Source organism: Triticum urartu, chromosome 7A (genome assembly GCF_056163025.1).
Source record: "Triticum urartu cultivar PI428250 chromosome 7A, HENAU_Tu73, whole genome shotgun sequence".
NCBI lineage: Eukaryota > Viridiplantae > Streptophyta > Magnoliopsida > Poales > Poaceae > Triticum > Triticum urartu.
This window is the reverse complement of record NC_141879.1, coordinates 339,817,405-339,833,696: the sequence shown is the minus strand read 5'-3', so window position 1 is coordinate 339,833,696 and position 16,292 is coordinate 339,817,405. Positions and strand designations below refer to the sequence as shown.

The 16,292-nt window shown below is 43.1% G+C and overlaps 1 pseudogene; it reads right to left on the bottom strand.

The window, feature by feature from the left end:
• Positions 1-10,871, bottom strand: part of LOC147959541 (uncharacterized) — a 96,182-nt pseudogene extending 85,311 nt beyond the window's left edge.
• Positions 10,872-16,292: the final 5,421 nt, after the last annotated feature.

Below are 16,292 nucleotides of genomic sequence, written 5' to 3'. Positions count from 1 at the left end.
TTGTACATGAACACGATGAACCTTTTTGGAAGGAGTTCTTCGAGGAGGCGATCCTCGGGGGCATCTTCTAGTGACAGCTCCGCTCGCCGGTCATATGTTGAACCAAGTGAAAGTTCCACATGAGATGTCGCCACCAAAACATGCTTATGGCCTTGCGACGAGTATATGATGCGTGTGGTCATTAAGGAGGAATTTGAGCAATATGTTCACAATGCCGGTCTCGGTCCTTACATTTCAGATAAGTGCGAACAACACCACATTCTTACTGAATCGTTTGTCAAAGGATTTAAATTCCATCCCCGTGAGTCTAGGGTGTCGTTTATGCTTTATGATAATCCATTTACTATCTCACTAGAAAATTTTGCTTACCACTACAAACTTCCATTCTGGGGTTCGCTTGACAAACCGCTAAGGGCTGAATACCAATCTTTCTTGACTAGCCTTTGCTACGGTGAGACGAGAGGAGTGACACAAGGCAGAATAAAGAGCATTCATTTTTCCCCAATTCAGTACTTTGCATTATTTAACGGGAAATGTATAGTAGGCAAGCAAGAATGTAGTACACTTTGTGCTCCAGACTTGAGCCTCATACACACCGCTATCACTGGTGAAAGGAATTATAACCTTGGAGCGATTGTTGCCTGCAGACTTTGTTGGGGAACGTAGTAATTTCAAAAAAATTCCTATGCACATATAGGATCATGGTGAAGCATAGCAACGAGAGGGGAGAGTGTGTCTACGTACCCTCGTAGACCGAATGCAGAAGTGTTAGCACAACGCTATTGATGTAGTCGTACGTCTTCATGATCTGACCGATCCAAGTACCGAACGCACGGTACCTCCGAGTTCTGCACACGTTCAACTCGATGACGTCCAGCGAGCTCCGATCCAGCAAAGCTTCATAGGAGAGTTTCGTCAGCATGACAGCATGGTGACGGTGATGATGATGCTACCGACGCAGGGCTTCGCCTAAGCACCGCTATGATATCATCGAGGTGGATTATGGTGGAGGAGGGCACCGCACACGGCTAAGAGATCAATGATTAATTGTTGTGTCTATGGGGTGCCCCCTGCCCCCGTATATAAAGGAGAAAGGGGGAGGAGGCGGCCGTCCAGGGAGAGGCGCGCCAAGGGGGGAGTCCTACTCCCACTAGGAGTAGGACTCCTCCTTTTCCTAGTAGGAGTAGGAGAGGGAAGGAAAGGCAGAGGAGGAGAAGGAAAGAGGGGGAAGACCCCCTTTGCCCTAAACCAATTCGGTTTGGGACTGGGGGGAGGGGCGCCCCACACTCCCCTTGCTGCCCACTATTTCCACTAAGGCCCATGTAGGCCCATTAAGCCCCCGGGGGGTTCCGGTAACCCCTAGTACTCCGGTATATGTCCGAAACTGATAGAGGCAAAGGTGTCCCGATGTTTCGATGAGATGGTGGCTATCGTTTTCTGTGGGAGTCGACCTTGACGATCCGACTACGAACGTGCGAGATGTCACGCCTTAGCAATCGCTAAACCAACTTCCGACGGTTATTGACCACGCCGGAGCACGATCAACCTGACCACGAGGGTCTATTTCCTGCAAGCAAACGAAGAACAAGCAAGAAACTGAGATTGCAATCTGGATATTGCGAATATAAGATGAAAGCTTTATTGATCAAGGTGGGGTTCTGTGACGCCTTGGTCTGGTCGTTGAACACAAACGAAGTACGCGAAGTTGCAGCTATGGCAAACTTTTAATCTAAACAAAACCCAAGGAAAAAGCTACTAGATGGATCTACTTATATGGGAGCAAGGGTGGCGGCCAAGGAGGTGGTAGGACGTCCCAAGGCAGCCTAAAACTAACCCTAAGTCGTACAAGGCTCATGGGCCCAAGTGGAGGTGATGCAACACCTTTGGACTTGTTGTTTGACTCGGATTCTGCTGCAACGTCAGATTGTTTTGTAGATATCGCAATGCTCCGGATGAATTTGAAGGTGAATCCAATTGGGTTGGAAAGAGCATGAAATCTAGTTTCCAAGAAAAAAAAGAATCACCCAATTTGGAGTCCGTATGAAAATGTTGTTGGCGTTTTGAGTCAGGTATGTCTGTGCAGTCCGAATCTGAATCCAGAACGTGAGAGACTTGGACTCTATCTTCTCTTGGGCCAAAAGTTACGTGAGAGAACTTTTTGAACAGCAAGTAAACATCTCTTTCTCCCTTATCTTCCTATGTGGATTGTACAAATGTCCCACACACCTGCAATTAGACAAAACACAAAAGTGTGTGAAGTATTTTTGTTCTGGATAACATAAATAGATTATTGAATAGTTTGCACTAGAAATCACCTGACAAATATGCATGTATGCAATATTTTTGGTCGTATCCAAGGTAGTCATGTCCTCATCATCCTCCCCTTCTTGAAAACAAAGCCGTCCTCGGCGTTGCTTAATCTGAAATGTGGCTAACAAAAGAGACAAGGTGTATATGTCATCCATTTTTTACTTCCCTTAATTTTTGCACATATGACACATGTACACATGAGTAACTTTCATAGTTCATAAAATGTATAGCCAAAATATTATCACAATTATCATAAGGCATGAAAATGTTGCAACTCAATTTGCACATATAAGTGAAGCCCTTATTCGTATCAAAAGATTGACAATGTTCATCATTAAACCATCCCAACATTGCGGAATAAACCTTATTTGCATCAAATTTACATGCTACCACATGCTTAAATAAGCAAACATGCAATAAGTCATTTGACACAGAATCATCACCAAGATTAGAGGTCATATCAAAATGATTAAATATGGGTTCTTTTGCATCAACAGTTAATTCACTGGGTGCACTCGACATTACTGATATTGCATTTGTTTGATCACATGCCAAAGTCAAATCATCAATATAGTCCTCTAAAATAGGTGGTGTGATCAAAGTAGTTGGTAGGTCATCACATGGTGAACTGAAATTGACAAGGTATTCATCATACTCATGAGGAGGTGGAAGATCAGTACCTTTGTCAGTACCTTTTATGATCAACTCAGATGATATAGGCACTCTCGGTGGTGATGTGTCACATGGTGGAGGAGATGTAGTCCGCACAACAATGGATGTGGTTGTGATAGTATGCCTAGTAGTTGAAGGAACAATCGTATCAACTATTGGAATGTGCACCGTGTGCTTGTTCTCCTCGTGGGAAACACGTCGTTTTATTTTCTGTTCAGCTTTGCAAGCAAGACGAAACAAATGGTCCATAGGACAACACTCTTCATGAATTAGTATCTCTCAAATATCAGGGTTTAATCCTCCCCAAAATTTATCCATAAAATCATCTTCACTTTCTTCTAAAGAGGAATGCAACAAGGTAGTTTGTAAATCATCATAATATTTCGTTACAGTGTCACTACCTTGTTTTAAATGTTGCAACTTTTTAATCATGTCACGAGTATAATAAGCGGGAACGAAAGTACGTCGCATGACAAGTTTCAAATCATCCAAAGTAGTAGGTATATAATCAGGGTGTAACCGACAATATTCACTCCACCAAACCAAAGCATAACCAGTGAAAGAACCAACCGCAACCTTAACCTTTTTATGTTCATCAAAATTATGGGAAGCAAATATATTTTTTATGTTGAACTCCCATTCAATATATAAAGCAGGTCTAAAACGGCCATTAAATGGTGGTATAGATGCATTAACCTGGTCTTGTGCATTTGGATGTTTGTGCACCTCTTGTGAAAGTTGTGGTATTTGCAAAGGTGGTGGCACGTCTCCCACGATCGACAAAGCCCAAGAATTGACTCTAGATCCTGTCATGATTAGTAGAAACAAGAAACAGAATCCAAAAAAATTGTTCCTATGAACTACTTGGAAGTGGTGGTAAAACGCGCATAGTATAGCAAATCTCAATATCTTACAAGTTCTTACCATGAAGCAGGCAGTGATCGGCAACCAGCGGTGTCAAATAACTCTGAAGATTGAGTAAAGCGATTGCCAGGGGAACGTACGAATACACGGTGTAGAAATATGTGGAGCTGGGTTGGCTATATATGGTAGCAAAAGATTAGCAATGATCAATTGAAATATGCAATGTTGAATAAACGCTCAACGATGGTACTGTGCTGGTCCTAGGCTAGACACAACTAGAGACGCGAGCCTAGAACACTAATGAGGTCACACCATAGCACAACTAGCATCAATAAAGGATATGAAGTAGCTCTGGACAACAAGATATAAGTGAACATCACATAGCAGTAAAGATAATGATATGAAACAACAGCCAAGCAGGATATATCAACAACTTTCTCTCCAACTTTTCCTTTGGAAAAATTTGTGCCAATTTTTCTCAAGAATATCACTGACTCAAGCTTTCAAACGCAAAAATAATCACTCAGTTCCGAGTTGATAGGAGGAGTCAAAAAATTCTAAAACTGGCTTGAAAAACTAGAATAAGCTGTGTTCATAAACTTCGGAGGACAACAAGACCTATTTAGAAGCCAATTTTGTGGTGACAAATATTTAACTAGCTTCTACAACTATTTAGATGCGGCTCGTCTCTAGCTTTAATTTGAGTACTCGCGGAGCCAAAACGGACTTCGTATGAGGAAGTTATGCATATTTTACTGAACAGTGCATAAAACAGATTCCAACCGAATTCAGCTACGAGATTGAGTCTAGATAGATCCAAATTTTGTTTTTTTCTTATCTCTTTTTTTCCTCACACTTTTTTCTCTTATTTTTTTTTCTCTGACTTTTTTTCTTTTTTTTCTCTCTCCCTCTTTCCAAAACAAACTAGATAAGATGTAGATTGGATCAAGCGAAGATGGGAACGATCTCAACTATGATTATGACAATGACAATGAACGGTGGGTAGCACGTGGAAGAAATTGATAGATGGGTGGTGGACAGCGGAAGGGATAACGATGCAGTGGCGGCGTGACTAATGTGAACAGAACTCGAAACTCTAAACGAACTAGACACTTAGACCAGCAACTCGACACGACAATGCAACCGATAATTCAACTATGCAAGCAATGAAAAGAAAATTGCAAAGGCTCAGACTGGCTTGGACAAAGGATGAATAGATCTAACTTTTTTTGTGGCTTTTTCTTGGACAATAGGTAAGAAAATAAATCTAATATAGGAAAAACTGGAAATTCTCACCGAGCAACCTGAAAACTGATACCACTTGATAGAGGCAAAGGTGTCCCGATGTTTCGATGAGATGGTGGCTATCGTTTTCTATGGGAGTCGACCTTGACGATACGACTACGAACGTGTGAGACATCACGCCTTAGAAATCGCTAAACCAACTTCCGAGGGTTATTGACCACGCCGGAGCATGATCAACCTGACCACGAGGGTCTATTTCCTGCAACCAAACGAAGAACAAGCAAGAAACTGAGATTGCAATCTGGATATTGCGAATATAAGATGAAAGCTTTATTGATCAAGGTGGGGTTCTGTGACGCCTTGGTCTGGTCGTTGAACACAAACGAAGTACGCGAAGTTGCAGCTATGGCGAACTTTTAATCTAAACAAAACCCAAGGAAAAAGCTACTAGAAGGATCTACTTATATAGGAGAAAGGGGTGGTGGCCAAGGAGGTGGTAGGACGGCCCAAGGCAGCCTAAAACTAACCCTAGGTCGTACAAGGCTCATGGGCCCAAGGGGAGGTGATGCAACACCTTTGGACTTGTTGTTTGACTCGGATTCTGCTGCAACGTCAGATTGTTTTGTTGATATCTCAATGCTCCGGATGAATTTGAAGGTGAATCCAATTGGGTTGGAAAGAGCACGAAATCTAGTTTCCAACAAAAAATGAATCACCCAATTCGGAGTCCATATGAAAAAGTTGTTGGCGTTTTGAGTCAGGTATGTCTGTGCAGTCCGAATCTGAATCCAGAACGTGAGAGACTTGGACTCTATCTTCTCTTGGGCCAAAAGTGACGTGAGAGAACTTTTTGAACAGCAAGTAAACATCTCTTTCTCCCTTATCTTCCTATGTGGATTGTACAAATGTCCCACACAACTGCAATTAGACAAAACACAAAAGTGTGTGAAGTATTTTTGTTCTGGATAACATAAATAGATTATTGAATAGTTTGCACTAGAAATCACCTGACAAATATGCATGTATGGAATATTTTTGGTCGTATCCAAGGTAGTCATGTCCTCATCAGAAACCTTCCAGAACCTTTCCGATGTACGAACATGGTCGTCCAATATATCGATCTTTACGTCTCAACCATTTTGATACTCCTCCTCATGTCTGTGATCATATCCGGGACTCTGAACTACCTTCGGTACATCAGAACACAAAAACTCATAATATCGATCGTCACCGAACTTTAAGCGTGCGGACCCTACAGGTTCGAGAACTATGCAGACATGACCGAGACACATCTCCGGTCAATAACCAACAGCAGAACCTGGATGTTCATATTGGCTCCCACATATTCTATGAAGATCTTTATCGGTCAAACCGCATAACAACATATGTTGTTCCCTTTGTCTTCGGTATGTTACTTTCCCGAGATTCCATCGTCGGTATCTCAATACCTAGTTCAATCTCGTTACCAGAAAGTCTCTTTACTCGTTCCGTAATACATCATCCCGCAACTAACTCATTTGTTACAATGCTTGCAAGGCTTATAGTGATGTGCATTACCGAGTGGGCCCAGAGATACCTCTCCGACAATCGGAATTACAAATCCTAATCTCGAAATACGCCAACTCAACAAGTACCTTCGGAGACACCTGTAGAGCACCTTTATAATCACCCAGTTACGTTGTGACATTTGGTAGCACACAAAGTGTTCCTCCGGTAAACGGGAGTTGCATAATCTCATAGTCATAGGAACGTGTATAAGTCATGAAGAAAGCAATAGCAACATACTAAACGATCAAGTGCTAAGCTAACGGAATGGGTCAAGTCAATCACATCATTCTCCTAATGATGTGATCCCATTAATCAAATGACAACTCATGTCTATGGCTAGGAAACATAACCATGTTTGATCAACGAGCTAGTCAAGTACAGGCATACTAGTGACACTCTGTTTGTCTATGTATTCACACATGTATCATGTTTCCGGTTAATACAATTCTAGCATGAATAATAAACATTTATCATGATATAAGGAAATAAATAATAACTTTATTATTGCCTCTAGGGCATATTTCCTTCAGTCTCCCACTTGCACTAGAGTCAATAATCTAGATTACACAGTAATGATTCTAACACCCATGGAGCCTTGGTGCTGATCATGATTTGCTCGTGGAAGAGGCTTAGTCAACGGGTCTGCAACATTCAGATATGTATGTATCTTGCAAATCTCTATGTCTCCCACCTGGACTTGATCCCAGATGGAGTTGAAGTGTCTCTTGATGTGCTTGGTTCTCTTGTCAAATTTTGATCCAGTATTGTCACAAAAGATTTTCATTGGACCCGATGCACTAGGTATGACACCTAGATCGGATATGAACTCCTTCATCCAGACTCCTTCATTTGCTGCTTTCGAAGCAGCAATGTACTCCGCTTCACATGTAGATCCCGCCACGAAGCTCTATTTAGAATTGTTCCAACTGACAGCTCCATCATTCAATATAAACATGTATCCGGTTTGCGATTTAGAATCGTCTAGATCAGTGTAAAAACTTGCATCAATGTAACCATTTACGATGAGCTCTTTGTCACCTCCATAAATGAGAAACATATCCTTAGTCCTTTTCAAGTACTTCATGCTGTTCTTGACCGTTGTCCAGTGATCCACTCCTGGATTACTTCGGTACCTCCCTGCTAAACTAATAGCAAGGCACACATCAGATCTGGTACACAACATTGCATACATGATAGAGCCTATGGCTGAAGCATAGGGAACGTCTTTCATTTTCTCTCTATCTTCTGTAGTGGTCAGGCATTGAGTCTTACTCAACTTTACACCTTGTAACACAGACAAGAACCCTTTCTTTGCCTGATCCATTTTGAACTTCTTCAAAACTTTGTCAAGGTATGTGCTTTGTGAAAGTCCAATTAAGCGTCGTGATCTATCTCTATAGATCTTGATGCCCAATATGTAAGCAGCTTCACCGAGGTCTTTCATTGAAAAACTCTTATTCAAGTATCCTTTCATGCTATCCAGAAATTCTATATCATTTCCAATCAATAATATGTCATCCACATATAATATTAGAAATTCTACAGAGCTCCCACTCACTTTCTTGTAAATACAGGCTTCTCCAAAAGTCTGTATAAAACCATATGCTTTGATCACACTATCAAAATGTTTATTCCAACTCCGAGAGGCTTGCACCAGTACATAAATGGATCGCTGGAGCTTGCACACTCTGTTAGTACCTTTTGGATCGATAAAACCTTCAGGTTGTATCATATACAACTCTTCTTCCAGAAATCCATTCAGGAATGCAGTCTTTACATCCATTTGCCAAATTTCATAATCATAAAATGCGGTAATATCTAACATGATTCAGACGGACTTAAGCATCGCTACGGGTGAGAAGGTCTCATTGTAGTCAACTCCTTGAACTTGTCGAAAACCTTTCGCAACAAGTCGAGCTTTGTAGACAGTAACATTACCATCAGCATCTGTCTTCTTCTTGAAGATCCATTTATTCACGATGGCTTGCCGATCATCGGGCAAGTCAACCAAAGTCCACACTTTGTTCTCATACATGGATCCCATCTCAGATTTCATGGCCTCAAGCCATTTTTGCGGAATCTGGGCTCATCATCGCTTCCTCATAGTTCGTAGGTTCATCATGGTCTAGCAACATGACCTCTAGAACAGGATTACCGTACCACTCTGGTGTGGATCTTACTCTGGTTGACCTACAAGGTTCAGTAGTAACTTGATCTGAAGTTTCATGATCATCATCATTAGCTTCCTCACTAATTGGTGTAGATGTCACAGGAACCGGTTTCTATGATGAACTACTTTCCAATAAGGGAGCAGGTACAATTACCTCATCAAGTTCTAATTTCCTCCCACTCACTTCTTTCGAGAGAAACTCCTTCTCTAGAAAGAATCCATTCATAGCAACAAAAGTCTTGCCTTCGGATTTGTGATAGAAGATGTACCCAACTGTTTCTTTTGGGTATCCTATGAAGACACATTTTTCCGACTTGGGTTCGAGCTTATCAGGTTGAAGTTTTTTCACATAAGCATCGCAGCCCCAAACTTTAAGAAACGACAACTTTGTTTTCTTGCCAAACCATAGTTCATAAGGCGTCGTCTCAACGGATTTTGATGGTGCCCTATTTAACGTGAATGCAGCCCTCTCTAAAGCATAACCCCAAAACGATAGCGGTAAATCAGTAAGAGATATCATAGATCGCACCATATCTAGTAAAGTATGATTACGACATTTGGACACACCATTACGCTGTGGTGTTCCAGGTGGCGTGAGTTGCGAAACTATTCCGCATTGTTTCAAGTGTAGACCAAATTCGTAACTCAAATATTCTCGTCCACGATCAGATCGTAGAAACTTTATTTTCTTGTTATGATGATTTTCCACTTCACTCTGAAATTCTTTGAAATTTTCAAATGTTTCATACTTATGTTTCATTAAGTAGATATACCCATATCTGCTTAAATCATCTGTGAAGGTGAGAAAATAACGATACCCGCCGCGAGCTTCAATATTCATTGGACCACATACATCAGTATGTATGATTTCCAACAAGTTAGTTGCTCGCTCCATTATTCCGGAGAACAGTGTTTTAGTCATCTTGCCCACGAGGCATGGTTCGCAAGTACCAAGTGATTCATAATCAAGTGATTCCAAAAGTCCATCAGTATCGAGTTTCTTCATGCGCTTTACACCAATATGACCCAAACGGAAGTGCCACAAATAAGTTGCACTATCATTATCAACTCTGCATCTTTTGGCTTCAACATTATCAATATGTGTGTCAGTACTATCGAGATTTAACACAAATAGACCACTCTTCAATGGTGCATGACCATAAAAGATATTACTCATATAAATAGAACAACCATTAATCTCATATTTAAATGAATAACCGTCTCGCATCAAACAAGACCCACATATAATGTTCATGCTCAACGCTCACACCAAATAAAAATTATTCAGGTCTAAAACTAATCCCGAAGGTAGATGTAGAGGTAGCGTGCCGACGGCGATCACATCGACTTTGGAACCATTTCCCACGTGCATCGTCACCTCGTCCTTAGCCAGTCTTCGCTTAATCCTTAGTCCCTATTTCGAGTTGCAAATATTAGCAACAGAACTAGTATCAAATACCCAGGTGCTACCATGAGCTCTGGTAAGGTACACATCAATAACATGTATATCACATATACCTTTGTTCACCTTGCCATCCTTCTTATCCGCCAAATACTTGGGGCAGTTCCGCTTCCAGTGACCAGTTTGTTTGCAGTAGAAGCACTCAGTCTCAGGCTTAGGTCCAGACTTGCGTTTCTTCTCCTGAGCAACAACTTGTTTGTTGTTCTTCTTGAAGTTCCCATTCTTCTTCCCTTTACCCTTTTTCTTGAAACTGGTGGTCTTATTGACCACCAACACTTGATGCTCCTTCTTGATTTCTACCTCCGCTGCCTTTAGCATTGCGAAGAGCTCGGGAATTGTCTTATTCATCCCTTGCATATTATAGTTCATCATGAAGCTCTTCTAGCTTGGTGGCAGTGATTGAAGAACTCTATTAATGACAATATCAACAGGAATATTAACTCCCAGTTGAGTCAAGTGATTATGATACCCAGACATTTTGAGTATATGTTCACTAACAGAACTATTCTCCTCCATCCCGCAGCTATAGAACTTACTGGAGACTTCATATGTCTCAAACCGGGCATTTGCTTGAAATATTAACTTCCACTTCTGGAACATCTCATATGCTCCATGATGTTTAAAACGTCATTGAAGTCCCGGTTCTAAGCTATAAAACATGGCACACTGAACTATCGAGTAGTCATTAGCTTTACTCTACCAGACGTTCTTAATGTCATTAGCAGCATCTGCATCAGGCCTCGCACCCAGCGGTGCTTCCAGGACATAATTCTTCTGTGTAACAATGAGGATAATCCTCAAGTTACGGACCCAGTCCGTATAATTGCTACGATCATCTTTCAACTTTGCTTTCTCAAGGAACGCATTAAAATTCAACGGAACAACAGCACGGGCCATCTATCTACAATAACATAGACAAGCAAAATACTATCATATACTAAGTTCATGATAAATTTAAGTTAAATTAATCATATTACTAAAGAACTCCCACTTAGATAGACATCCCTCTAATCATCTAAGTGATCACGTGATACATATCAACTAAACCATAACCGATCATTGATACGTCTCCGTCGTATCTACTTTTCCAAACATTGTTGCCATTGTTTCAAACTCTAACTTGCATGATTTGAATGGAACTAACCCGGACTGACGCTGTTTTCAGCAGAATCGCCATGGTGTTATTTATGTGCAGAAACAAAAGTTCTCGGAATGACCTAAAACTTCATGAAACATCTTTTCGGAAATAATAAAAAATCCTTGCAAAAGATGAAGACCAGGGGGCCCACACCATAGCCACGAGGGTGGGGGGTGCGCGCCCTACCTCGTGGGCCCCCTGGAGCTCCTCCGACCTGAACTCCAACTCTATATATTTGGTTTCAGAGAGAAAAAAATAAGGAAGAAAGATTCATCGTGTTTTACGATATGGAGCCGCCGCCAAGCCCTAAAACCTCTCGGGAGGGCTGATCTGGAGTCCGTTTGGGGCTCCGGAGAGGGGAATCCATCGCCATCATCGTCATCATCATCAACCATCCTCCATCACCAATTTCATGATGCTCACCGCCGTGCGTGAGTAATTCCATCGTAGGCTTGCTGGACGGTAATGGGTTGGATGAGATTTATCATGTAACCGAGTTAGTTTTGTTAGGGTTTGATCCCTAGTATCCACTATGTTCTGAGATCGATGTTGCTATGACTTTGCTATGCTTAATGCTTGTCACTAGGGCCCAAGTGCCATGATTTCAGATCTGAACCTATTATGTTTTCATCAATATATGAGAGTTCTTGATCCTATCTTGCAAGTCTATAGTCACCTAGTATGTGTTATGATCCGTTAACCCCAAAGTGACAATAATCAGGATACTTACCGGTGATGACCGTAGTTTGAGGAGTTCATGTATTCACTATGTGTTAATGCTTTGGTCCGATACTCTATTAAAAGGAGGCCTTAATATCCCTTAGTTTTCGCTAGGACCCCGCTGCCACGGGAGGGTAGGACAAAAGATGTCATGCTAGTTCTTTTCCATAAGCACGTATGATTATATTCAGAATACATGCCTATATTACATTGATGAATTGGAGCTAGTTCTGTGTCACCCTAGGTTATGACTGTTACATGATGAACCGCATCCGGCATAATTCTCTATCACCGATCCATTGCCTACAAGCTTTCCATATATTGTTCTTCGCTTATTTACTTTTCCGTTGCTATTGCTATAATCACTACAAAATACCAAAAACATTACTTTTGCTATCATTACCTTTTGCTACCGTTACCACTACTATCATATTACTTTGCTACTAAACACTTTGCTGCAGATATTAAGTTTCCAGGTGTGGTTGAATTGACAACTCAGCTGCCAATACTTGAGAATATTCTTTGCCTCCCCTTGTATCGAATCAATAAATTTGGGTTGAATACTCTACCTGTGATGCCCCGAGACCGTTGCGCCAGGTGTCTTCCAGTTATTCGTTGTTGTTGACTTGTCATTTGTTTGTGTGTCATGCATTTCATATCATGTCATCATGTGCATCACATTTGCATATGTGTTTGTCTTATGCATCCGAGCATTTTCCCCGTTGTCCGTTTTGCAATCCGACACTCCTACGTCCTCCGGCGCCCTCTTTTTTGTCTCTTTTCGTGAGCGGGTGTTAAACATTCTTTGAATGGACCGAGATTTGCCAAGCGGCCTTGGTACACCACCGGTAGACCGCATGTCAAATATCGTGCCATTTGGAGTCTGTTTGATACTCCAACGGTTAACGGGGGAACCATAAAGGCCTCGTGTGTGTTGCAGCCCAACACCCCTCCAAAGTGGCTCAAAACCCGTCCAAACCCCCTCCATCCTCTCGGTCGTTCGATCACGATCGCGTGGCCGAAAAACGCACCTCATTTGGACTCTCCTAGCTCCCTCTACCTATATATTTGTGGCTCCCTCCGAAATTTGTGGTGCAAACCCTAGTCTTCTTCCTCTTCTCGCCGCTGGACACGTCCACCCCATGCCCAGACATGTCCGCCTCTGCCCCGGACCAATCCTGTCGCGCCACGTCGACACGCCGCCGTCCCACCGCCGTCGCGGCGGAGCCCATCCGGGGCCCGCGCGAGCCCGTCCGCGCCGTCGCCCGCGCCCGCGCGCCTCCGCCGCCGGCCGCCGCGAGTCGCCGGCCCCGCCACCGAGCCGCCTCCTCCCGCCGAGTGCGCCGCCGCCCGAGGATCCTCGTCGCGCCACCTTCGTGCTTCCGCCACCGAGCGCCCGAGCCAACCCCGCCGCCTTCTCCTCACACCTCCGCCGCCGGCGCGCCACCGGGGCGCTCCGCCGGTCCCCGTCGCCATTCCGGCCGCCGTCCATCGCCGTCCCATCGAGACCCGGCCAGATCCGGCCCAGATCCGTCAATTCCGGCCTTCCCCGACCCCTCTGGCGAGCTCCCCACGCTCCGGCGACGTCTCCGGCGGCCCGCGGATCGGGACCAGATCCACCACTTCAACGAACTAAACAACCCCGCTGTGTCTCGAATCTCATCGTCCCACACTACCTCGTCCAGTTGACTTTTCCAGAGGTTGATTTTCTCTAAGTCCCCAAATCTGCAGTATTTTCAGGCCCTGTTCAACATGCCATAACTTCTTGCATACTGCTCGGTTTCATGCGCATGATATATCAAAATATTCATCAGGTTGTGCTCTTCATTTTGTTCCATTGCACCATGCTTGTTTGAGTCCATCTTGATGCCCAAATGACTGATGCAAGAGTGCTATAAAATGTTAGCTGTTGATTCTTATCAGATTATGAGCATTTGTCATTTTTGCCATGATTAGTGTGTGCTGCATATGGGCATGAGCTCTACCTGTGTTTTGGGCTATGCCATGCCATCTTTACAGGGGTGTATGACATGTATTTTTGTGATGAATGTGGTGACTAGCACAAGCATGCAAAGTAGCTCTCGTGATGTCGCTGATTTCAGGGACTTAGAATTTCACTAAGTCTTTGTCTGCTGTTATTTTTAGGCCATGTATTCATGTTTCTATAGAGAGATCCATGCTTCTTTTGAGTATGTTCAGTAAGGATGATTTTGACATATGGTTGTGCTCTATCTACCCATGCCCCTGTTTGCATTTATGGAGTAACCTAGCATGACTCAATCTTGCTCTACTTTTGCTATAAAATGTTCCTAGCAGATTGTTTACATGTTAATCAATTTTTCTAAGGTTGTTGTAGTTGATCCATGCATGTTATTAACTTGTTCTTGCTTTGTTTGGCTTCATGATCATGTCTTCTTGCTGGTAGTATGCTTATATTGTCATGCAATGCCTTATGATGAGTGTATCGAGCTTGCAAAGATGCCTTCGTAATTCTGTTGATGCCATGTCCGGTTTTCTGCTAAGTCTGAATCTGTTAACGGAACTTGCTATGTTTACATGGGTTCCATCATATCTTATGATCCTTTTTGGCTTATGATCAGTACGGGACTTTTGTTATATGCTTTGAGTAGATTCATGCCATGCCTTTGTTTGCTATGATATGTTCTTATAGCATGTTGTTATCTTGATCTAAACATTGCTTCCTGATGTTAATTCCTAGCATGTTAGTATTTTCACTAAGTCTGTGATGCTGATATCTTTTGCACTTTTTCCATGCTTGTTTGAACCTGCTATTATGTGATTTAGCCGTAGATCAGTGTTCATATTTTGTCAAGCATCTTGAGTAGATCACTGCTATGTGCTTTGTTGCTATGTTGGAGTGCAGTAGCTTAGTTTCTTGTTGCACTCTAGATGGCATCGTGCTGTTAATCGCAGAATCGTGCCACTCTTGTTTTGCTTGCCATTTGCAAAACATGCATCCAATTCCGGTGATCTTTATATCGATTTAGACCGAAATCAACTCATATTTCTAGCGGCGCACTTGGTTTGCCAAGTTGATGCCTTGATCAATCTTTTCCTTCCGGAGCACGCATATGCATTGCATATCACATCCCGCATATCATGCCATGTTTTGCATATGTTGCTTGCGCATTGCACCGTGGTTGATTGTGGTTTCCTTTGCTTGTGTTCTTGCCTTGGGTAGAGATGGGAGACGAGTTCGTGATCGAGGAACCCGTTGAGTACGCTTACGAGGATCAAGCTTTCGTCAACTCGGAGAACTTCTCAGGCAAGATGACCATACCCTCTAAATCACTTCTATCTTTGCTTGCTAGTTGCTCGCTCTATTGCTATGCCACATTACCTACCACTTGCTATATCATGCCTCCCATATTGCCATGTCAAGCCTCTAACCCACCTTTCCTAGCAAACCGTTGTTTGTCTATGTTACCGCTTTGCTTAGCCCCTCTTATAGTGTTGCTAGTTGCAGGTGAAGATGGAGCTTGTTCCATGTTGGAACATGGATATTGTTGGGATATCACTATATATATTGTTTACTTTAATGCACCTATATAATTGGTAAAGGGTGGAAGGCTCGGCCTTATGCCTGGGGTTTTGTTCCACTCTTCCCGCCCTAGTTTCCGTCATACCAGTGTTATGTTCCTTGATTTTGGGTTCCTTACGCGGTTGGGTGTTATGGGAACCCCTTGACAGTTCACTTTGAATAAAACTCCTCCAGCAAGGCCCAACCTTGGTTTTACATTTGCACTAACAACCTATCACCTTCCCTTGGGTTCTGCAGACTCAAGGGTCATCCTTATTTTAACCCCCCCCCCCCCCCCGGGCAGTGCTTCTCTAAGTGTTGGTCCGAACCGGGCAGCCTGCGGGGCCACCTCGGGGCAACTCAAGGGTTGGTTTCACTCGTAGCTTGACCTATCCGGTGTGCCCTGAGAACGAGGTACGTGCGACTCCTATCGGGATTTGTCGGCACATCGGGCGGCTTTTCTGGTCTTGTTTTACCATTGTCGAAATGTCTTGTAACCGGGATTCCGAGTCTGATCGGGTCTTCCTGGGAGAAGGAATATCCTTCGTTGACCGTGAGAGGTTGTGATGGGCTAAGTTGGGAAACCCCTATAGGGTCTTGAACTTTCTAAAGCCGTGCCCGC